General features: G+C 35.4%; 2 long non-coding RNA genes across 6 annotated transcripts in view; one reads left to right on the top strand and one right to left on the bottom strand.

Annotated features, from left to right (window-relative positions):
- Positions 1-24,222, top strand: part of LOC103879183 — a 259,760-nt gene that overhangs the window by 126,095 nt on the left and 109,443 nt on the right. For all 5 annotated transcript variants that reach the window (XR_004178665.1, XR_004178668.1, XR_004178667.1 and 2 more), the window contains exon 3: positions 5,723-5,834. This is a non-coding gene — a long non-coding RNA (uncharacterized LOC103879183). The remainder of the gene's footprint in view (positions 1-5,722; positions 5,835-24,222) is intronic.
- Positions 8,167-22,327, bottom strand: LOC110741676. The gene is made up of 5 exons (XR_002518316.2): positions 22,019-22,327; positions 19,709-19,818; positions 13,777-13,880; positions 11,428-11,785; positions 8,167-9,212 (listed from the first exon to the last, which is right to left on the bottom strand). It is a non-coding gene; the product is annotated as an uncharacterized LOC110741676 (long non-coding RNA).

The following is a 24,222-nucleotide window of genomic DNA, read 5'->3' as shown; positions in this document are numbered from 1 at the left end:
AAAGAATATTAGTTGAATATTTACAGAAGAAACAATAATGGAGTTTGAATAAAAAGAAATGTTCACTAAGATTTACAGAGAATTATAAAATCAGAATATAAATTGGGTTTTGCCTGAAAAAGTTGTTTTTATTTATTTTTTATTATTATTATGTTTCTTTTTCTTCATAGTAGCAGTTCCCACTATAAAAAAGTTGCTTTTTAAAAACTATTATTTAAAAACTACACAATAATGATATTGTCATGTCTCAGCCAGGAAACCCTTCCTGGAAACAACAGTTATAAAATATAACAAAATATTTACTGTAAAACTATTTAAGGACACTGACTGATAAGTGACTAAAGCTGGAATAAACTGCAGGAAAGGTTACTCCCAAAAGGCAGCGACTGTGAGAGGTAAGAATTGCAAGTTCCTGCTTACAAAAAATATTAGAGCACTCCCCATCTTTACTATTTCCGGTAACAGAGAACAGCAGCATTACTGCATTGAGGTAGTGGGGAACTGAGAACATCTTCAGCAGAGTTGAAAATCAGGGTGGGCTCATGGAATTGAGAGCCATAGAAAGAATAAGACATAAAATTGGCTCTGGATCCATTTTGTAAGCAGCCTTTTATTTTTTTTCTCTATATGTAATCAAACAGTCTTGCTCCTTTAATTGAGACAGTTCATTTACATTTATTCTACTTAAAAATGTATTTTGGTTAAAAACTACCATTCTATAATTTGTTTCAATTAACCTGCATGTTTTATGGCACTTCCCTTTCCTTTTGTAGCTTTTGTATTAATAAAATCTTTCTGTTTAACCTCTGATATATAGACCTCTTACATAATGTTATTATATGACCTTGCTGAATACACACACATGCACACACCATACACACACACATACACACAAACACTCTTTAACTGTACTTTCAGAAGTTACTGATGAGATTAAAACACGTATTCTTGAGTTACACAGTCTAATTAAAACAATTACTTTTACAACTTCCCCACTCATGTTCAGACGTTAGAATAACTTCATTTATCCCTTCCAGACTTATTTTTGTCATGCATATTAATTCCAAAATGTTTTAACTTTTACGTTATTTTATATTTATCTATATGTGCCAACATATTTGTCTTTTCCAGTATTCTTCATTCCATTCTGCAATACTGTTTGTGACTGAAATCATTTTTCTTCAGTCTGAAAAAAGTCCTTACAAGATTGTCTTCATGATTATATGCTGGCAATAAGTTTACGTTTGGTTGAGATATATATTTTTGTTTTCATGTATGGAGCATACTTTTGGTAGACAATGAATTATAGATTGGCAGTTATTCTCCTTCAGCGCTTTCATAGTATTATTTGCTTTCCGTCTTTGATATTTGGTGTTTGAAATCATTTCAGTCTCGTGGTTTGTTTGTTTTTTTTTTTTTTTTTTTTTTTTGAGACAGAGTCTCCCTGGGCCGCCCAGGTTGGAGTGCAGTGGCGCAATCTCGGCTCACTGCAAGCTCCACCTCCCAGGTTCACGCCATTCTCCTGATTCCCCTAGTAGCTGGGACTACAGGTGCGCGCCACTATGCCCGGCTAATTTTCTTTGTATTTTTAGTAGAGACAGGGTTTCACGGTGTTAGCCAGGTTGGTCTCGCTCTCCTGACCTCGTGATCCACCCGTCTTGGCCTCCCAAAGTGCTGGGATTACAGGCATGAGCCACCATACCTGGCCTCCTCATTTTTAAAAAAATCAATTTAACTATGACTTACCTTGGTGGGCTATCTTTATATTTATTTGATTTGGGATTTCTAGAGCTTCTTCAAATAAATGGTTGATTTATTTCAACCATTTAAGAAAATTTCTAGCCATTATTTTTCCACTGATTGCTTTTGTCCCCTTGTCTTGCTCCTCTCCATGTGGTACTCCCATTGCATGTGTGTTAGAATTTTTGACTGGATTCTATACATCCTTTCTGCGTTTTTCAGCATTTTTCATCCTTTACTCACATTGTACTTCAATTTTGACATTTTCTATTAATCTGTTTTTCAGTTTACTAATTTTGTCTTCTTTCATACCTAATTTCTAATCATCTATTGAACTCATATGTGACTTAACTTGAAATGCACTATATATTTCTAAAACTTCCTATTGATTCTTACAAGTTTACTTCTCTGGTGAAAGCCTCTATTTTTTTCATCAATTTGTCCTATCGCCCCCATAATTGTATTAAAATTTTAATCATGTTAATCAATCGTAAAATACCAATTTTAAATACCTTATCTACTAACTTCAGTATTTTGATCAACTCTGGATCTATTTGACATCTTTTTCTTTTTCTGGTTTCTGTTATATGATGGTCCTGTTTCTTGGAATGCTTGGTAATTGTTTATTGACTGCTTGACACAGTCGGTAAGAATTGTAGAGAGACTTTATAATTTTAGCTTCCACCGAAGAGATGATTCACCCATTCCACAACTTGGCAGATACAGAGGGGCATAGGGAGGCTCATTACCTTCATCTCCTCAGGGCTGAGTTGTGTCTACACTGGGCTGTGGTTTGAGTAAGGCTCTGGCCACGTACACTTCACTCTTGGCCCTAGAGTTCAGCAGCAACTCTTCCTTGATTTTTATCTTTACCAAGTACTCCCAGGAGAAAGTTTGACTACGGAGTGTCAACTTAGCTCTCCCTAAACAACGTTCAATCCAATCTGTGTTGTTTGTCCCCTCTTACTGGTACCTCTTTGTTTATAACACAGGAATTCTGTAAGAAATATTCTGATATGTTCACCACATGCTTTCACGTCAATTTCTTGGCTTTCCATTTCATACCACTTCAAATGTGGACAGACAAATGTCTTGAAAAGAACACCAACCACTGAAGCCCCTCAAGTCTCAATCCTTCCTTCCTTCATTTTCCTACTGCTCCTTCTAGCTGCCAAGGACTGTGCTGGCATCCTGCTCCCCACAAGTTGCCCTGTCCCATAGGCCCAGATTCTCACTTACCCAGGACTTGCGACTTCAGAAGAAAAGCAGTCACAGATGATCACCTCACCTATGAGAGGTTCTATCTACTCTAAAATTTTAGTGCCTGTAGTTATTGTTGTTTCTGAAGCCCCCTGATTCCTTTAAACATATTTTTAAAACAAATATTTATGAACTTTTCTGGTTTTTATATCAACATTGTTCTGCCACAAATTGCCCTATCCTACCCAGATAGAGAAGTCTCTCATTTATGTTTTAAAGTTTCATAAATGAAATATAAGTATATTAATATTATACAACTATAAATATAGTAAGGATAAGGAAATAAAATTATCACACAGAATAAATTTGATTTTGAAGTGTGAGAATGAAAAAATGATTTCATATGAGATTGTGACATATGGATGGATGTGGCAGAAAGAGAAACAGGCATAAGGAACTAGTATCTAGAAACCCTTAAAATACATAAGGCATTGTTACTATCCTACAAACATTATTAGCATTATCTCTACTAAGTTAATATATACTCTGATTATCCTCAAAACAAACATCTCAGAATAAAGGAAAATGTATTTTTGTTGCCTTTGGAAATTTTTTCTTAAGGGAGTCTGCTCACACACTGGGCTGTGGGGCACAGATACAAACCACATATTGTATATTTTCACGAGTTACTCATGATTATCAAGTTGGGATTAGAATTGTCCAGAGATGACACATTCTATGCCAAAAGAATATTCTTTTGCAATATTTTAGGACTTTCTTCAGAAACCTCCTTTCACATTTCAATAAAGAAGAGAATCTGAAAAGGGGCAAACATGCAATGTTTTTTCTTATGTATGTATACCTAAAGTTTGTATATATTTTACATTTTTAGTATGTGCATAAAAGACAGTAGAGAAATGTAAGAAACACACATCACACATTTAATTTACAGTAACTGTTCAGCTCTGTTTTTGTCTTTTTTGTGCTCACCTTTTTTGAATTGGCTTCATAGACTGTCTCACAAAGTCACTTTACTTTCATATTTTGCACCAATTAATTATCTTCAAGATTCCCCTCAAAGATGGGAACCAGCAAGAATGCTTCCTGGGACTAAGCCAGCAAGAGTGCTTCCTGAAACTTAAAAGAAGTTTTATGCATATTTTAAAGCAATGTAGACATTTTTACAAATATTCCCATCCATGTTGCAGTATAGAAACCAGATTCAAAGCACAATTAAAGAGTTTTTTGTTTAAGCATAAATGTCTTTCTTGTAATATGAGTCATTGAGGGTCACATCCGAGTATAGCCCCACATGAAGAATTGAAAAACTGTCATTCGTAAGTTGGCATAAACTGGGAAATAAGTTGGTGAATATAGGAATATGTCAAAGTATTCTTTTAGTTCTGTGATTCTGATAGTTTTAGAATTCTGGGAGCAGAAAGAATACATTTTTCTCTCAGTCTGTTTAATGTGTATTGGGGTTATGAGCAAGGAGCTTCCATTCCTTTATCACAGCAGACTCCCATGGAAGTCTTTATGCTTTTTTTCAGGGAAAATGGATTTGAGGGACATTTTGAATGGTGCATTACAGATGAACAAATGTTGTTTGTGGTTGAACGTTACATTACAGATGACAAAACAAAATTACACTTATTTTAATATGTGCATACAGATGGTCTATTTTTAGACACCAGGAGATTGGGGAAGAAATAAGGATATAAAATAAAAGGTGTAATCACTGATAAAAATATTTATTGATGTATTTTAAAGTTTCAGTGGGATGATTTTTCAAAAATATATAAATCACCAAATTGTCAAAATTAGCAGAAAATCTGGCAATCATACCTAAGAGAGATGTTTAGAAAGTTTATAAACAACTAACCACAGGGATCAAATCATAGTTAAAATTTGACACAAATATTGAAGGAGGAGGGAAATGACACAAATCCCAATGTCATTAATATTGAACTTCGTTCACTACAAAAGGTGGGTAAATGGTTATTTCCTCTCATCCAGTGTCTTCCTGCACTAAAATTACTTCGTTCCCTTCCCCTTCCCCTTCCCCTTCCCTTCCCTTTCCTTTCGACGGAGTCTCACTCTGTTGCCCAGGCTGGAGTGCAGTAGCGCTATCTCAGCTCACTACAGCCTCCACCTCCCGGGTTCAAGCGATTCCCCTGTCTCAGCCTCCAGAGTAGCTGGGATTACAGGCATGCACCACCACACCCAGCTAATTTTTGTATTTTAGTAGAGACAGGGTTTCACCATGTTGGCCAGGCTGGTCTCGAATTCCTGATAATCTGCCCGCCTCGGCCACCCAAAGTGCTAGGATTATAGGAGTGAGCCACCGTGCCTAGCCTAAAGTTACTTTTCTTACATTCTGTCTTTTTAAATTTTTTGCCCTTTTATTAATTTTTTTAACTAATAGCTGCTTTCATGTAGTTTGGCAATTGTATTATATTTGGAACTGTTATATATATATTTCTTTTCTGGAAAATGGGAAATCGTACACACCCTTCCCTCATATCTTCCTAAAGCAGCTATGAGTCGAAACCCATTTTGTAGTGCTGGTGATCTTAAAGTATATTTAAAGGATGTATAACACACTATGTAATATCTATGATGGTAAAACCTGAAGAAAACTAGAACTTACTTTATTTGTGATTGGTCTAAAATATTAAATAAAACATGAATGAGGAAGGTACAGTATATCAAGAAGTTAGTTTCGAAAAAAAAAAAGTTTAGTTGAACTGAAGAATTAATTACAGCTTTCTTCTCATTCCAGATGCACAGTCTTCGGGTGCTGCCCAGTAGCAGAGTAACTGTTTGATCTTTTTAACCCAAGTTCATCCTCTCAGACACGTTAGCCCTTTTGAGGTATCCTATAAAATACTGAGGTATGTGAAATAATATTTCTTTTTAAGTACTACTTAGATTTTATTTATTCCTAAATTTCTTCCCTAACTACTTTCATCGGATGGATTATAAAGGGTTTCTACTAAAAATCACTCAGCAACTTTACATAGATAGCTGTGCCACATTAACTGATAGTACTCAGTGCAGAAATCAATCACATCCACTTCTGCTGGCTGTGACATTTTCTACAACTAATCTAAAAGACTTCCTGTTGTCTACTACCTTTAATTAAATTTTCTATCAAAGGCAACCTTTTGCATACGAATTACTTTTTTGTTAATATTGTATCATTTTGTAATGTTTTTGAAGACATTTTAAGAAAGAGTAATCCAAATTTAAGCTAAAATTCCAAAGCATGTATTAATTCCAATGAATATAATTCAACAGGGGTATGAATTGATGGAGAGAAAATCTTCCATTTGGCCTCAGTGTTAAGGCTTGGGTTCTTGCCCTTGTTTGTAAGGCGACTTAAATTTCTGCTTTCAGTCCTGTTCAGTACCCCATAAAGCACTTTTGTATGAATGAGAAAAAAACCATTGCTTCTGGCAACTGCAACATAATGGGCATGTAGCTTGACAAGCATATTACAGGCTGCATTTCAGACTCCGCTTACCCTCTCCATCAGGCACCATCCTGCAGGGCTGTTGTACGCAGTGAACTTATTTGGAACCAATGACATGCTCATCTGATAAAAAGCACAACAGTTAATCTAGTTACAGGTGAGAACTCAAGCAGCTTCACTCCAAGTGCTGATTCTTCTGCCTCAGAATTTCCTTAGTTTTCCTTAATTCAAAGTAGAATTAAGTAGGTTTCATAGGACAGATTCTCCTGAGGCATCAGATTCCACATAACCAAACTAAGAAATGCATTGGAATATGGACGTCTGATGAGGTCATTTGATAAGCTGATCCCTAGATACAGTCCCTGTACCTCTAACTTCCAGCTAAATAGAGAAGACCGTCCTGAATGGCCCACCATTCTCTGGGATTCTAACTGCATTGATCACATCAGGGTTCACATGGATATTTACCTTAGGCAGCGCAGTATTTCCAAGACTTCCAGAGGATCCATCTGTACGTGGACTCTTATTCTTTCCTACCTTATTAAAACCCTTCGCCTGTGTCATCTCAAACTTCAGTTTTCTCACCCTAAAACTCTCCTACATCCTCCAACTCTGCCGTGAGCGTTCTCTATGTTTTGAAAACCTCCTGCCCCACAAATGAGTGTACTTTCCCTTCACACTCTTCAAGTCGAGATTTATGATTTTTCACTTTCTGTACCTCAAGGTCTTGATGAGGTTAAATACATTCTATTTATTTAATGTGACTTGAGACTCTAATTATTAAATGTGACTTTATTCTTTCTCATACTGCCCCTTCAAGCCCATTCTCTCAAGTTGTTCTTGCCTGTGTCTTGGTAAAAATCACAGGACCCATAGATTTTCCTGGTGATTCTCAGTTACTTTTAGGTAGTACAATGTCCATTGTAGTTTAATGATCACATAAATGTGAAACTTCCCTTCTTTCCTGGTTTGTGACTACAAACTGTAGATGAAAGGGAGCTATAGTTGGCTTCTTCCTAATTATTGCACCAACTCTGTCACTGCATGTCACCACCTGCTGTTTGGAGCCCTTCCAGGGTCCTAGTGAAAGAAAGAAGTGATAAGGGAAAGAAAAGCTGTTACTTGTCTGTGCATGTATAATTTAGCATGTTGCATTCTGTCCATCAGGTGACAAAACTCCCACTCTTTCTCCTGTTGGAGCTTTGGTGGGTTCTCAGGAGACGATTCCTGGGTATCTCTCAATTATGTTATTTTCAACCTGAGAAATTCTACATCTGACTGGCCATGTACAACCCTGGTTTACCCCCCTTGTTTTTCTTAAATGTTTGCATCTTCTGGGTCATTTCACATTTCCAGGTAGGCCTCTTGAATGAAGCTTTCTCAAGACTACTTAATTTTGGTTCTTGGATAAGAGCCATGTCTGGCCACAGGAAATTTCCATATATTCTGGCACCCTCTAAAGTCTTAGACTAGGCTCATCCATTAGTAGCCCTGTTTGCCCAGGAGACTTACCCATTTTCATAGCTGAGAGTCCCATCTCCTGGAAACTCCCTTAGCCCTGGGAAAACCAAACCTCTTGGTCATTGTGCCTTGAGGTACAGAAAAATTCTCCCTTCTCTGATGCCTGTAGGGCCAGCTATTACCAAGCCATCTCACATTTAAATTCTAATAGGTAGGAGGCAGATACCTGTTCTTATAATATTCAAAGTCTAAAAACTAATGCTAAGCTCCCTCTAAGTTCTTTCTGAAGATGTTTCATTTGACTTAATGAAGAGGAGGCATCCACTTCTTCCCCTCACCAAGGAAGTAGGGGACAGAATACTCAGCTCATGAAGCAAAGGTCTCCCGGAGAGTAGATGATGGGCTCATGCTAGTGCAACCTGTTTCTCAGTCTTACAGATAACTTGTACACATGGTCTAGCAACTTGCTTTAGAATATGGGGTTACTTGAATCAGCTGTATTGCTGCGGACTTTTGAGATCTTTAACCAAGATGCTGAGTCAATAAGAATAATATTTAATATCATATTTCTAGACCTAAGCATGAAGTTAGTGTTCTCTGTTCCTTTAAGTCTATCTCTTCTTCCTTCAAGATTAACAGTAACTTTGAAATGTCTGACATCAGATTAGCCACTTGATCATCTTCTTTGTTGCTTTTAAAAATGGCTACAAGGTTTTATGTAGTCATTACAAGAGTTTCCCTATATCAAAATCATTTTAAATTTCTATTTTATGTTATTACCTAGTATGTGTTGAATTCAGAAAAATATATTGTCCTCACATGTTGCCCCTCTTGTATTCTTTTTCATTTAAGTACAGTATTTAATTTTTTTAAAAAAAATCATTATAGTTTATTCTTAATAGTAAGGTGTAAAAATATGTTGAGTTTATTTTAGGGAATGCTAAGCTTGACCAAAGGATATTTGCAACAGAGTTTGAATTTTCAGCTCAGGCAACTAGGCACATTCAATAGTTTTTAACACAAGCATCAGACCATTCCATTTTAAACTACCCGGTCAAAAGTCTGTCGATGACTCATCTGTATTTTCTCACAAAGAAATATATATACACATACAAACACACACACATTCATAAACACTCTGAATAATCTGAATATAATGAGTTTTTTGTGAATTTAGAACAGATTTATTTTCATTTTATGCATTCCCTTTCTGATCACTCTACTCCCATCTCAGGGGAAGAAGACAAATCTTTAAAGCAAATCCTATGTCCATCGTGCATCATAAGACGACAATATTCAGTAGGAATTCTCAACCATAGAGACACTCTTTGAACACCTGCAGACAATAAAATGATAATTTTTAGCCTTAGGTTAAGTAATCATCTGCTCTCTGCCATTAGATAACTATTGCATAAACATTTCTTATTCTCCTTTGTTACCAAAAAACAGACATCATTAATTATGGAGCTGAAACCCAACGCAGGTAGTTCGGTGCTTCTTTGAGAGGTAGTCTTATAGCAAAAATACAGCTCATTCAGGAGAAAAACATCAAAATGAATTCACTTTGAAGGTCATATATTGATATCTAAAGAATGTGCTGGTAAATACATTCATTTACCCAAATGTATAATTTTGCTTCAATTATAATTATATGTGAAAACCACATCAACTGATGTTAAAAGCTGAGAAAATGTAATAAAAACACTAAAACACATGAGAAATTTATGACACCAAAGATTCAAATAATTCACAAGTCCTGAGAAATCATTGGTAGCTACCATCACCTCCATGCTCCAAATGGTTAAGGATCACACAATTTTAATGTATGTGTGGAATCTCAACTCTACCATATTATAATTGCATGGATTTTGGCAAATCAGTCTCAATGACTAACAGACTTCCCAATTCTTAACATTAAGAAATGTTTCTAGTGAAGCTGTTTTTAAAAAATACAGTGTAGTGACAATGATTTGGGGGGCTGAGAAAAACATTGCATGAACAGTATATAGTCAGTAATTGCATATATTTTTAGCCAATCTTACCTGTATAGTAGCTCTCAGTGTCTGAAGCTAACTAATGGAAATATGACATATGTGAACCTTCTCTCAGGTGTAGCTATAGAAAGATAATGACTGACAGTCACTGAAGTACTTTCCCAAGAACCTCTAGCATAACTTAGCCAGCACTTAACTTTGGGTGAGATGATATGGAAAAATACAAATGGTTAATTTTTTACAACTGCCAAGGCATATGTTTGTAAAACTTCCAAATATTGAGGACAAAAGAAGCTATAAGTCAGAGGAAAAACAGGTCCACAAAAATGGTTAGGTGCCCAGATGACTGGGTGCTTTTAATAGAAGCACTGACAGCTTGAAGACAGTGGAGACATGGTTTCAAAAATCTGAGGTTAAAAACATTTCCAACCTCGAGTACTATACTAAGCTAATATTAGGCAAGAATGACAATAGAAAGATGACATACATACATATATATATATATATATATATATATCCTCAGAAATTTAACTTTTTATGCATTCCTTCTATATTCTGCCATAACAAGGAAGTAAATTATTAGGTTGCTACAAAAGTAATTGCTTTTTTTGCCGTTGAAAGTAATGGCAAAACTGCAATAACATTTGCATCGACATAATAAAAAGAGAAATATAAGCTACACCAAACAGGGGATACAAACAAACATTATGGATAAGGTGAAGGGATATCCCAGGGAAGCAAATATGCACCTATCTCACAGAGCAACCAGACAAAACCGGAATATGTCAGAACCTCTGGGAGCGATGATTCCAAAAAGAAGACATTGACGCAATACCTACTGCATTTGCGTGGCTTAAAAGCAAATTTAGATAATTATTGGAAAGCCAGTGTTGGAAGTAACAAGTAATATTTAGTATACTGAACAAATGGAAAAAAAAAAAAAAAAAAAAAAAAACCAACATGGATACTAATAGACCTAGGGAACAACAGCCAAAAAATTTGTGCAAGAAAGGAAAACTAGTCATGGTGCAAAATATGTTTAGTTGTGCATAGCATATGTGTAATTTTGGTAATACAAACACAGAAAACTGATATAACCAAACTTATCATATAAAATATTGAGAAGGTAAAAAAAAAAATGTATTTGGTGTGTGTTGGTATGATATGAGATTTGGGGTCGAAATTGGGACATCAGTAGAAAATGTCTAGTATTAAAAAACCAGGAATTAGTAATATAAGTGAGCTTAGTAGAGATGTGAAAGTAAATATCTAAAGAATAAGCTAAAGAGTTTCAAGTAGTTGCTTTTAGGGAACAACCTGAGGGAAAGGGAAGACAAGGAACTTTTCCTTATTTCCTGGTTGATCCTTATCCATATCCTATTGATCCTTATCCATCCTTGCCTGTCCTCCTCAGGCTTTCTGGAAGGCTGCCCTCTATGGTTTACAATACCCAGACTCCTTTGCCCTCTGACTTGCAGCGGGGTTTGTCCAATGGGATGTACTAAGAGGAAATTTAAATATCAAAGGGCAGGAGGAGAGGAAGATAAAAGTATTTACCTTAATCCCTCCTGCTTTCTGACTGTCTCTTGCACTAACAAGTTTCCCCCTTCCAGGCTTGACCTCTCACCTGAACAGAATTAATGAATAAATTCAAAATTTAAATAGAAATAGTCAGTTGTATAACCTATGTTTACTTTTTCATTTTGAGCATGATAAAATCTTAACCATTGACATATTAGGCAGCTGACAGTTAAAATATATTTAGAATAAATGCATGTATACTTGCCCAATATAATAGACATAAGCTTGAATATTTGTTCCAGAGAATTGAGACTTGGTCTGTTCCTGGAAACTCATTTTTAGACTTACCTCTGTGCTCTGGTGGTGCAGGTAGACATGAGCATGGCTGAGGATCCTGTCAAGATTGCTGAAATCAGACACTACTTGAAGATATTAAGGGACTTTATATTGTAAAACCCTGGAATCCTTCCCAGTCCCCCCTCAACTGACTGGCATGCACCCCTATACCCGAATATGTGCACACACACACATACACAGACCTGGGAAAAAATCAGAGAGCCTCCCTACCCCACCCCCAAAAAAATACACCCAAGGACATGGACCTTGCCTCAGGTGCTGCAAAATGTAGAGGGAACAGACCCTGATAATGTGACAATTTGCATTTTTCAATATTAAAGAAGAAAACCCGAGGCTTTGTACAATATTCTTAAGGAGTTATTGTAAATATAATATATGTGAGCTACTATAGTAGCCTTATCAGGAAACCTACCTTTAGCTGACCTCAATGATGATGAAAATGCAGTGCTGACCTATCTACCTGTACAAGCACTTACAGGTAATTCAAAAAAAATGCAAATTCGAATGTCTATTGGGCCACTGGCAAAAACAGCTACAAGAGGCTACCATAATAATCTCTGAAAGCAGTAGTTTACAAGAACAGGTCAGGATGAGGTCAGGGAAGGAGGGTGGCAATGCTGATCATGGTAGATCAATACTGACACTGTCTTGATTCCTTACATTGTATTGTACACATTTAGTTTACCCTGAGTAGTAATCCTCAACCTACTTCTTCATCTTTTTCTCCAAACACCAATCTAAGAGCATATGGACAACCTATTTGTATGTTTCTGTTTGAAAAATGTCCATGATATAAATTGGTTAATCTCTTTTAATTGTCCTTCCAAATCGGCTCGCTTTGCTTTAAGATCCACATCTTATTCTGTTATCTGATATACACAGAAAATTACTTCTAAAAATATTTTCTGTAACTTGCATGGTTCATCAGATGCTGAATAATAAAACAAGACTAATTTTCATATTTTATGTCTTAATGTCTCATTATAGTTAATAATAATTGGGAAAATATATAAACTGGGGAAGAGCTCAATTTAGGAAACACAGTGTCTTAATAAAGCCACAAGATAAATTGTGACTTTGCATTATCTCTTTTTCTACCCACTGTGTTCACCCTTTTTAAGAACTCAAACTGGCTGGTTTTTATACTGCCCTTCAATCTCATGCGACAGATACTCATTGATTATTTAGCGTTTCCCAGGCACAATGTTAAGGAATTCTCATAGAGATAGGAGTTGAGTCCATGTCATCTGACTTCAAGTGCAGTGCTTAATCAACCACTATTCACCACCTCCATTCTAATGGACTTGTGATTAGTTGCTCAAGACATTTCATCATTCTGAAAGTGAAATAAAAGGTAGTCCTTTATTTTATGATTTAATACAAAATGTACTTATCTTCTTCACATGAAGTCATGTATTCTCCTTATTGAGAAACAGATGGGAGAAATACAGTGTTATAATTGAGAAACAGATGGCTCCTGTAGTAGGCAAATTAATGACCTCCCCAAATATATTTAAGCCCTACCAGGCTCGGTGGCTCATGCCTGTAATCCCACCACTTTGGGAGGCTGAGGCAGGCAGATCCTTTGAGGTCAGGAGTTTGAGACCAGCCTGACCAATATAGTGAAACCCCATCTCTACTAAAAGTACAAAAATCAGCTGGGCATGGTGAGGCACGCCTATAATCCCAGCTACCTGGGATGCTGAGGCAAGAGAATCACTTGAACCTAGGAGGTGAGGTTGCAGGGAGCCGAGATCATGCTACTGTACTCCAGCCTGGGCAACAGAGCAAGACTTTGTCTAAAAAAAAAAGAGATTCAAGCCCTAATCCCCAGAACATGTTACCCTGTGTGGCAAAGGAAACTGTACAGATGTGATTAAATTAAGGCTCCTGCAATAGGGAGATTATCCTGGATCATCTAGATAGGCCCAACGTAATCAGCAGAGTTCTTACAAGAGGGAGCAGGTGATGTGATGACAGAAGCGGAGGCTGAGTGATGTAGCCATGAGCCTAGAAATGGGGGCTTACTCTGGAAGCTGGAAAACACGTGAAATAAATGGATTCTTCTCTAGCACCTGCAGCAGGAACACAGTTTTGTCACCAGCTTGATTGTGATGCTTTGTACTTCTGACCTCCAAAAATGTAAGAAAATACACGTGTTATTTTAAGCCACTGAGTTTGTGGTAATTTTGTTACAGCAGCAGTGGGAAATTCATGCAGTTTCTTTTTAGTTCACCAAGCACAAATCTTACGTACGACTTGCCAGAGTATGAGGGCACAGTGCAAACAAAACACAATCTACTTTTGATCCACTAGGTGCATATATGTTTGCTCTTTATTTGTCTTCTAGTCCTACTCACTGATGTGTATGCCATTCATAGACTTCTAAAGCAATCTTTCATTTCTTTCTCAACTGTAGTTGGCTTTCTGTATCCATCAGTTCCATATCAGTGGATTCAACCAACTGTATGTAGATTGTAAGTATTCAAAAATTTTTTTCACAAAGTTACAAAAAGAAAAACTTACATTTGCTACATGCCAAGTACTATGTTGAATCCATGAGAATAAAGTAACGTGTAGGCATTGTATTAGGTATTATTATATACTAGTTTCCAAAGGAACACAGCAGGTGCTATTCTATCTGCATTTTCAGCACTCCTGGAACCAATTAAAGCCAGCCAGATGTTAAGTGGAAACCATTTTTTAAACAGGAAAAGGAGTCAGAGTAGTACAGCAGGTATAGAGGATCACTGATATGATAAATGTTGTGGTGTATAGTATGTATATGTAGTGCATTTTTACATATATGGTGTAAAGATAAACTATCTCATTATAGTAGACTCTAGTCCTTCCCCTTCCAGAAATAAAGCTTCTCCAAGAGTTTTATCATTTTCTTCATTTAAATTTCTAGAAACAAAACTTATGTCAGTCTTTTCATTAATATATGGAAGGATAGATATTATTTTTACTTTTTATCGTTCATCTTTCTATAGGTAGCCATTGTTTCAAGTTATAGTCTTTTCTAATTTGTCTTAAACACTATCTGGTTTTCCTTCAAATGAATTTTATATAAATGATCCTATCCAGATATAATGTATATACCATAAACTGTACATATTTAAAATATACAATTGGACAAGTTTTGACATGTTGCTAAGTCAGCAACCATCACCAGAATCAAGAAAATGAACACAACCTTCTGCCCCCTTAAAATTGTCTCCTTCCCTTGTGTAATTCCCCTCAGGTACCCCCTACCCTCAGCTGTAGACAACCATTGAACTGCTTTGTGTCACTCTAGAGTAATTTACATTTTCTAGAGTTGTATATAAATGTTATACCATATGCTCACATTTTAATCTTGCTCTTTCCTTCAGTACATTTTTTTGGGATTTATCCTTGCTGCATGTATCAAGAGTTCATTTATTTTTAATGCTAAATAAGATTCCATTCTATGAATGTATCATAATTACCTTTTCAATTCACCTGTTGATGGACATTTGGATTATCTCTATTTTTTGGCTATTACAAATTAATCTGCTGTAAACTTTCAGGTAATATGTTTATATGGGTGTATGTTTTCATTTCTCATGGGTAAATACCTATGGGTGGTATGATCATCGTATGCTAGGTGGAAAAAAGGTGCCAAACTTTTATTCTTTTCTTTTGGAGACAAGGTCTGGCTCTGTTGCCCAGACTAGAGTACAGGGACTTGATTGTGGCTCACTGCAACCTCCAACTCCCAGGCTCAAGCCATCCTCTCAGCCTTCTGAGTAGCTGGAACTACAGGTGTGTACCACAATGCCCAACTAATTTCTGAATTTTTGGTAGAGATAGGGTTTTGCCATGTTACCAAAGCTGGTCTGGATCTGAGCTCAAGTGATCTGCCCCACCTTGGCCTCCCAAAGTGCTGGGATTATAGGCTTGAACCACTGCACCTAGTCCTGCCAAACTTTTAAAAACCTAATTATATTAATACTATTTTTCATTCTCACCAACAATTATACAAGTTCTAGTTGTTTCTCATTCTCTCTAAGACTTGGTGTGATCTGCCATTATATTGGTTGTATAATGGCATCTAATTTTATTTTGCATTTCCCTAATGACTATGAGGTTGAACAGCATTTTATCCGATTGTCATCCATTTATCTTCTGTCAATGAGGGCTCTGTTCAAATACTTTGTACATTTAAAAAAAGAACTGTTGATATTGTTTCTTATTGAGTTTTGAGAAGTATTAGACAATTACTATTTCTTTTCACTGCAATATATGATAGAATTAATCAGTGAAGCTATATGGGCCTGGAGTTTTCTTTGTAGGGAGGTTTTTAGCTAAAATTCAATTTCTTGAATAGATATAGAACTTTTCTTGCTATCTTTTTCTTTTTAGGTGAACTTTAATAGATTGTGTGTTTCAAATAATTTTTCCCACTTTATAAATGCTATATAATTTATTCGCATTAAGTTGTTAATAATATTGCTTATTTTCCTTTAGCTATCTATCGATTCTGGAGCCGTGTCACTTCTCTTACTATATATAATATTGGCAATTTGTGTCTTCTCTTTTGTTCTTGGTTAGTTTGCCTATTTTATTAATTTCCTGATACTCTCCAGTACGGTGTAGATTTCTCCTACTGTGTGATGTCAGGTAAACGTTCAAGTTAATATTCCTTCTTATTATTTCTAACACATTGAGTTAGAATAGCATATTTTAGCTCATTATGTTGTGAATAATATAGACTTTGCTATATTTTTCTATATTTAAACACCAATATCTGAATTTTCTAGTAGAATGGTGCGTATTATTGAAAGAGGGGCTCTTTGAGTAAAAAAATATGGATTTGAATCCTGAATAATATCCATCATGATTTCCAGTTATCTCATGTGTGAATGAGGATAATAATACTTATCTTTTAGTCACTGAGAAGACTAAATGAGGCAAACTACAGAAAGCATAGTAATTGACACATAAAACATTAATCAGTATATAACATTATTTGATTTTTAATTAATCTACACTATTTTTCTATCCATTGTCATTTTATTTCTTGTTTCAGATTAAAATTCAATGAATAAATATTTATAAATCTCCTAAATGATTTTTTCAGAAGGCATATTATGTTTTTGCATTCAGAATTATAAAAGCAATATTCTTGCCTCTTAAATTAGACTTTGTCAGAATTCCATTCGAATGGTCAGAGCAAAAGACTATCAATTATCCAGTATTTGAAAAACAGACTTTTTGCATTAATATAGAAGTTTGCATGGCTTTGCCTTTAGAAAGAAAAACATTATGACTCTCTTTTCCCCCTTCTTGAAGTGCCTTGCCAATCACATGGCACCGTGATGTCAGATAGCAATGGCAGATGTCATTACAAGGATAGCAGACACAGTAAGAACTGGATTACTTCACAGAACATAATATGCTTTATTCGGGAATAAAGAAAATCATGCAATGGAAGAGAACCTAAAGTAGAAACAGAATATTGCAAAGATCACAAAATATTCCAGTGTACTTCTTGTTTTCTTTAGTGACAGAAATATTTCAATAGTACTCAGGCTGGTCTTGCACTCCTGGGCTCCAGCCATTCTCCATCCTCAGCCTCCTAAGTAGCTGGAATTACAGGCACATTACACCACACCTGGCTCCAACATACTTTTTGAGTGCATATATGACCCATAGGAACTCTAAGAAATAGTTTGCTATATTTGTTTTAAAGAAATTAGAGGTCCTTCAATGGTAGTTGGAGTCTGAAGGTTATGAACTAACATGAAAGTTAGAATCCTGCATTTGTATCAAAAGAATCATGGTAATATGATTTAACAAAAAAACCATAACCAACCATAAATATGATGTCAAACTTTTTCTTATAGAAACTATTATGGTATGGGTTAAAAAACACACAATTAGAGACTTTGACTATTTTTAGATCTAACAAGTCAACGTCACATGTTTAAATAATACATGCTGATGATACTTAGAATTCCTGCTCCAGCACTGATCTCATTTCTCTCACTTGGCCTTCACACTGCATATTCAACTGCCTTCTACTCTAGTGGTCAATAGCTACCTAAAAATCAACATGTCTAATTTAGAAAGAAATTTTGTTTTTTTTTCTTGTGCCCAATTTTGCTATTTCATTCTTCTCCATTTTAGTAAATAACACACTGATATTCAGGCCAAAAATCCCTACTAATCTTTGATTTCATCTTTTATTCTTTTTTTCCCCTTCTTCCTTTTCTTCCTTCCTACCTTCCTACTTTCCTGCCTCCTGCCTTTCTTTCTTTCTTTCTTCCTTTTCTTTCTTGCTATATTCTAGAAAACATAGCAATGCCTAGAATGTAGTAATAGCTCAATACATATTTATTAACTGATTGGATGAATGAATACATAATTGATAATAATTAGAAAAATGAACTATTGCACTGTGAGCTTCCGCTGGATATATATTGTATCAGTTAGGGTTCTTTGGGAAGCAAATATTGAGAACCAGTTGGGAATGCAAAATTTTCATTGGGTAGGTAGGGCAGCTGAAGGAAATACCTGTGAAAGAGGAAAGAGAAGGAAGCTGGGTTGATCAAGGAAAGTCTTCAGACCACAATGCAAATGTGACAGCTGGGAAAACAAAGGGGGCATGAAGTGGAATTTTCCAGGGAGACCTTCAGACTGCAATACAGATTTGACAAGGTTTTGGGTAGCCAAGAGGAGAGCTTCGGAATAAAGATTATTCATTATAGGACTTCTGTATTGGGCAGAAATGGCCAGGCCCTAGCAGCTCCAGCATGCTCAGTCATTGGTTCAGAACTGTCCAGAAAAAAATGCAGTCTCCATTCAAATTTTGTGGCAGAACCGAATGGTGCTACAGCTGGAAGCATATAAGTATCTGTTGTCTTCACAGTTACACAAGCATGATCTTGAAAGAGCTCTGAGAAAAGAACCTCTAAAGCTTACGTGTGTGTGTGTGTGTATGTTCTAATTCATTGATAACTTACTCATATAAAGTACACACATATTAAGCTTATACTAAAGCTTATAGCAACTCAGGGAAATTTTACAATGTAATCACATTATGTAATCACCACCAAGGTAAAAATATAGACAATTACAAAGAACCTCAAAAGCCTCTACCCTGCCCACTTTCAGTTATCAATCCCCGAAGGTAACTAGCATAAATTAGTTTTGTTTGCTTGTGAAATGTTATTAATGAAATGGTACTGTATATACTTCTTTGTGCTGTATATACTTCTTTGTACTTTAATTGACTTACATTTACATTGATAGCATTCACAAATGTGGTCATCTGTGACAGTAGTTCCTTAACTATAATTGCTGAAAAATAAAGATATTACCATGTATCCTTAAGTACATGTCTATTTATGAAAAGAAAGGCAAGATATGCCAGCCCTCTGAAGCTTAAACCTCCTTACTCTTATTTCATAGATTTTCCTACTACATTTTGCATTCACTTTGGAAAAAATAACAACAAACATCTTCTCAACTGTTTACTTTTTTACAGAAAGATGTTCAAAATTGATAGTGCAATTGCTGTCATCATTATGATGCTTCAGAACACAAGAGCAGCGTTTTAAAAATATAACGTAACAGTCACTTCCCTCTGAATTACAGATTCAGTAGGTCTAAAGTGTAATTTGTAATTTGCAAATCATTTTTTAAAAATAAGTAGTTCAAGGGATTCTCTGGCTATAGCTCAAGCCCTGTCTCCCAACCACTCCTATAATCAAGTACTCTACCTTCAGGAAAATGAAAACTGACTCCATTTTTTTTATACTTGTAAGAAATATACTTTCTATGGGATTTTTTCATCTTTCCCCATACCAAAATATAGGAAAGGATAGAAATAAAGAGGAACTGATATTCCCTTCAGGTTGACTAAACTTTAGATAGATTTTTTTTTTTTTTTCTGACTATAGGCCCCTAATTTATCTTTTCTCAGAGCTTTTACCTTGGGAAACTTGCAATTGCAAATCCAATTATTTCTTTGCCTTTTTGAGATGTTAAGCTTCTTCTCATCTCTTGCCAGTTGTACAATCCAGAGATGTCTTTCTCAAGTACCTGGAAGCCAACTCTTTGAAATGTAACATCAAGAATACATTGCTCCATTATGGAAAACAGTATGGAAATTCCTCAAAAATTAAAAAAAATAGAACTATCATCTGACTCAGCAATCCCATTTCTGGGTACATATCCAGAGGTAATAAAATCATATCCCCAAAAAATGGTTGCACTCCCATGTGCATTGCACCATTATTCACATAGCCAAGATAAAGAACAGCCTAACAGGTGAATGGATTAAATAATGTGATATATATGTATATATAAAATCCCATGTGTGAAAACAGTGTATAGATATATGGCTATTTGGATATGTATGTGCATATATATACATATATATATGCACACACACAATGGAATATTATTCCATCTTTTTTTAAAAAGGATATCTTTTCATTTGCAACAACAAGGATGAGCTTGGAGAACATTGTGTTAAGGGAAATAAGCCAGGCATAGAAAGACAAATACTGCATAAACAGACTTATATGTAGAATCTTAAAAAAAGTCCAACTCCTAGTAACAGAGAGTAGAATGGTGGTTACTAGGGGCTGGATATGGTGAAAAAGGAAGATATTGGTCAAAACACACAACCTTTCAGTTATACAGTGAATGCGTTCTGGAGACTTAACATACAGCATGGTGGCTACACTTAATGATAATGTATTGTCATTAATGTAATGTAATGTCTTGAAATTTGCTGAGAGAACAGATCTCAAGTGTTCTCACTACAAAAAAGGCAGTTATGCGAGATGATGGGTATGTTAATTAGCTTGACTATGGGAATCATTTCACAATGTATACATTTATCAAAATGTGAAATTGCACATCTTATATATATATATAATCTGTCCATCATACCTCAGTAAAGCTAAAAAGAAGAAAAAAGAAAAAAATAGCACTCCTATCTCCCAAGCTCTGTGGAGTGTAAGAACTTACCTTAGATACATCCAATTAGCATACACAGATGGTCTAAACACATTGACCAGCTTCACTCCTAATGTCCTCCAGTACTTTCCACTAGCTCAGCCCAGCAACTAAAAATTTCCCTGCTTTGCTTTAGCTGGAGTTTAATCTGTCTTCTTTACTGCAATAGTCTTAACCCCTGTGGAAATTGTCTTGAATAGAGTCTTTTCTTGCCTGATTAATTCTGTTCAGTGCAATTTTTCTTTGGTAGAAAACTAAGGGAAGATTTCTATATTTTCTCCAAGTTTGTAGAATAGGAATATATGTTGGATACTTTTTTCCAAACTGCTACAATTTTGTAAAGCTCATACAGCCTTCAACTTGGCTTTGAGAAAGAAGAAATTTCATTTCACTTTTTAAATTTAATAACTAAAAAAGGGAGAGAGGCACAAGGACCAGGTGAGTGATCCTGTCTGATTTATGCACTAATTATAGAAAAGTTTCTCGTGGAGCATGACACTGAAAATGTTAATGGGAAAATAACAAATAAATAGCTTTGGGAAATAATTAGCAAAAAGTAGGAAGGGCAATGAAGAAACTATTGCAGTTGTCCAGACTTAATGCGTAATCATCACCTACTTCCCCTGAGAGGAGAAAGCCAGCGCTAATCTCTGTTGGAGGTAATTAGCTTAGGTAGAAACATTAAGGGCAGTTACATTTTTTAAATTATGAGGTTTAAATCTTTCTGTATGAAACTGTCTTGATTATTTTAGAAACACAGGACTTTTATATGTCATTTACAGAACTTAGTCAAGTAATTAGTCTCAGAAAGAATAATTTTACAAGAAAAAATGCATAAATTATTATGAGTCTGAGAAAACATCACCATCTGAAGTGGTAAGATTAATATTTGCATATAAGCCTTCTTTCTTCTCTATTTCTGGCATTTTATGTGCTCTTACTGTATAATATTAGCCTTATTAATTTAAAATGTTTTGAGAAATTTCTCTCCGTATTCTATTAGCATTTTGTTCTGGATAATCCCAAATAAAATATTCCTTTATTTAAAGCCTCATTTCCTCTTACAGAATCAGTACTCCAATTTCTGAAAACGTGATGGTACAGAATATCCTTGCTAACGTAATGATAATGTCATATATCAAAGAGATTTGAGAGTTCATGGGGTATGCCACAGCTCAATAGAATTGATTATTTTTGTTTTAGAAAGGCTTTTTTTTCCCCCCCCACCAGTGTATATGTAGTTCAGAAGTGGTAAAACCAGGACTAAAACACTCACTGTTTGGTATAATTATGTATTGTATCCATCACCCATTTTCCTGTTTATTAAACAGAGAATGTTTGTTTCCATTTTAAGTTCTGGAATCTCAGCTACCCAATAGATAAGGATTCCTTAGCGAGAGGACAGAACATATAAAATCACAAGATGACTTCAAAGCTCTCAGGATCAATATAGAGAATCATTGGGATGCAACCAAGCTTAGGAAGGATCCAGTCCAACCAACACTTTCTTATGTCTAAGAAACACCATGGAGAATCTTACGTTCCCAATTTTGTACCACACTAAAATGAACAAGTGCATGCACACACAAAGACCTAATTGTGTACAAAAATTATGGTTAATGGAACTGAAGCCTTCAGTTTTAACCATAATCATTATGCCATTAACCACAAAAAATTACTGTTATTTTTTGTTTGTTCCATGCATGTTAGGTTTATTAAGCTTTAAGTCCTAAAAAAAAAAAAGACAGCTATGCTGTGGAATCTGAGAAGCTACTTTAAAAATAATGTAGTTATGCTTGTGTGATTTTTATGTATTTAAATAAATGTTTATTTTGTAATAGTTTTAGGTTTACAGAAAAATTGCAAAGATAATACAGAGTTCCTGTATACTCTGCATCCTGTTTCTCCAGTTGTTAACATCGTAATGTTATGGTGCATTTGTTACAATTAATGAACCAATACTGATACATTATTATTAACTAACCTCCAAACTTTATTAAGATTTCATTAGTTTTCCCTAATGTTGTTTTTCTGCTCTAGCATCTCGTTCAAGCTACTTCATTACATTTAATCATTATGCATCCTTGAGGTTTCTCTGGGCTATGACAGTTTCTCAGACAATCCTTGCTTCTGAAGACTTTTAGATTTAAGGAGTACTGGTTGAGTACTTTCTAGAGTTTTCCTCAGGATGGGTTTGTCTGATGCTTTTTGCTTGTGGATAGACTGGAGTTATTTATTTATTTATTATTTTTCTGGGAGAAGGCCACAGAAAGTGAAATGCCATTCTGAAGACATCATGTCAAAGGTACATGCTCTCAACATGATTTATCACTGATGAGTTTAACCTTCATCATCTAGCTGAAGTAACACTTTCCAGGTTTCTACACTTAAAAGCAGTTACTCACCCAATCCTCCCCCTTTTTCATCCTGTATTCTTTGGAAGAAAGTCACTACATGTAGCCCAAATTTACACCCTACCATCTTGGTGGGGGAATTATCTACATAATTATGTGGAATTCTCCTGTGAAAAACTTGTCTATTATCCCTCATTTTAAAAGTTAAATCAATTATTTATATCAGTATGGACTTATAGATATTTATTTTATGCTCTGGCGTATAATGCAATAGTTTACTTATTTTGTTTCTCACTTTTTTTCAGCTTTGGCCATTGGGAGGTATTTCAGTTGGTCCCTGTGTCCCTTTGACATACCCTTTCATTTTGTTTTTTTAGTACTTCCCTACTTTGAGAAACTACAAAATGCTCCAGGTTTATTTTGTACATTTCTTATCCCAGTCCTACTGAAATCTTCCATTTCTCCAAGAAATCCTGGTTCTTTATATTGAAGAGCAGTACTGGAAACCAAGTTCTGGGCATGGATAAGCTCATTGCTATTGTGGTGTTATCACTTCCAGACCATTTCAACAGATAGAGCTGGGAAATGTATATACATAGAACCCACTTATATCTACATGTCTATATTCTGTATCTGACCATCAGTATCTATCATAAATTAAACGAGAGTTAATATTGATGTCTCAAACTCTAATCCAGTACAGCATGGTCTATTCTAACCTGTCCCTCTTGCTTATCTCTAACCTCCTGCTCCAGGATGAAAAGCTGTCCACCATCCACTTACTTACTTGTCAATCTCATATGTATATACAGTGGTTTCAGAAGTTAACCCTTATCCCTGTGAGAAACAACTTTAACAACTATAGTGTTTGTGTCAATTTCTTTTTGTCTTTTTGTATATCGTCAGTCTGAAGTTGCTTAGATCAGTACCTCCTTTCTTCTCACCCACTTCAGTGAGGTTATGTCCCATATTTGTAATACAGTTAGATTGTTTCAGCAAAGTCTTCATTTTTTTCTCCTATATTCTTTTTTAAATTTGCACATATTGTCTCATTTTTGTGATTTAAAATTATTTGAGTGTGAAACATGGAAAAAATAAATATTTTTGAAGCTGTCTATTAAATCTG

This window comes from Papio anubis, chromosome 15 (genome assembly GCF_008728515.1).
Source record: "Papio anubis isolate 15944 chromosome 15, Panubis1.0, whole genome shotgun sequence".
Taxonomy (NCBI): Eukaryota; Metazoa; Chordata; class Mammalia; order Primates; family Cercopithecidae; genus Papio; species Papio anubis.
Note: the sequence above shows the minus strand (reverse complement) of the source record. Positions and strands in the feature narration are given on the sequence as shown.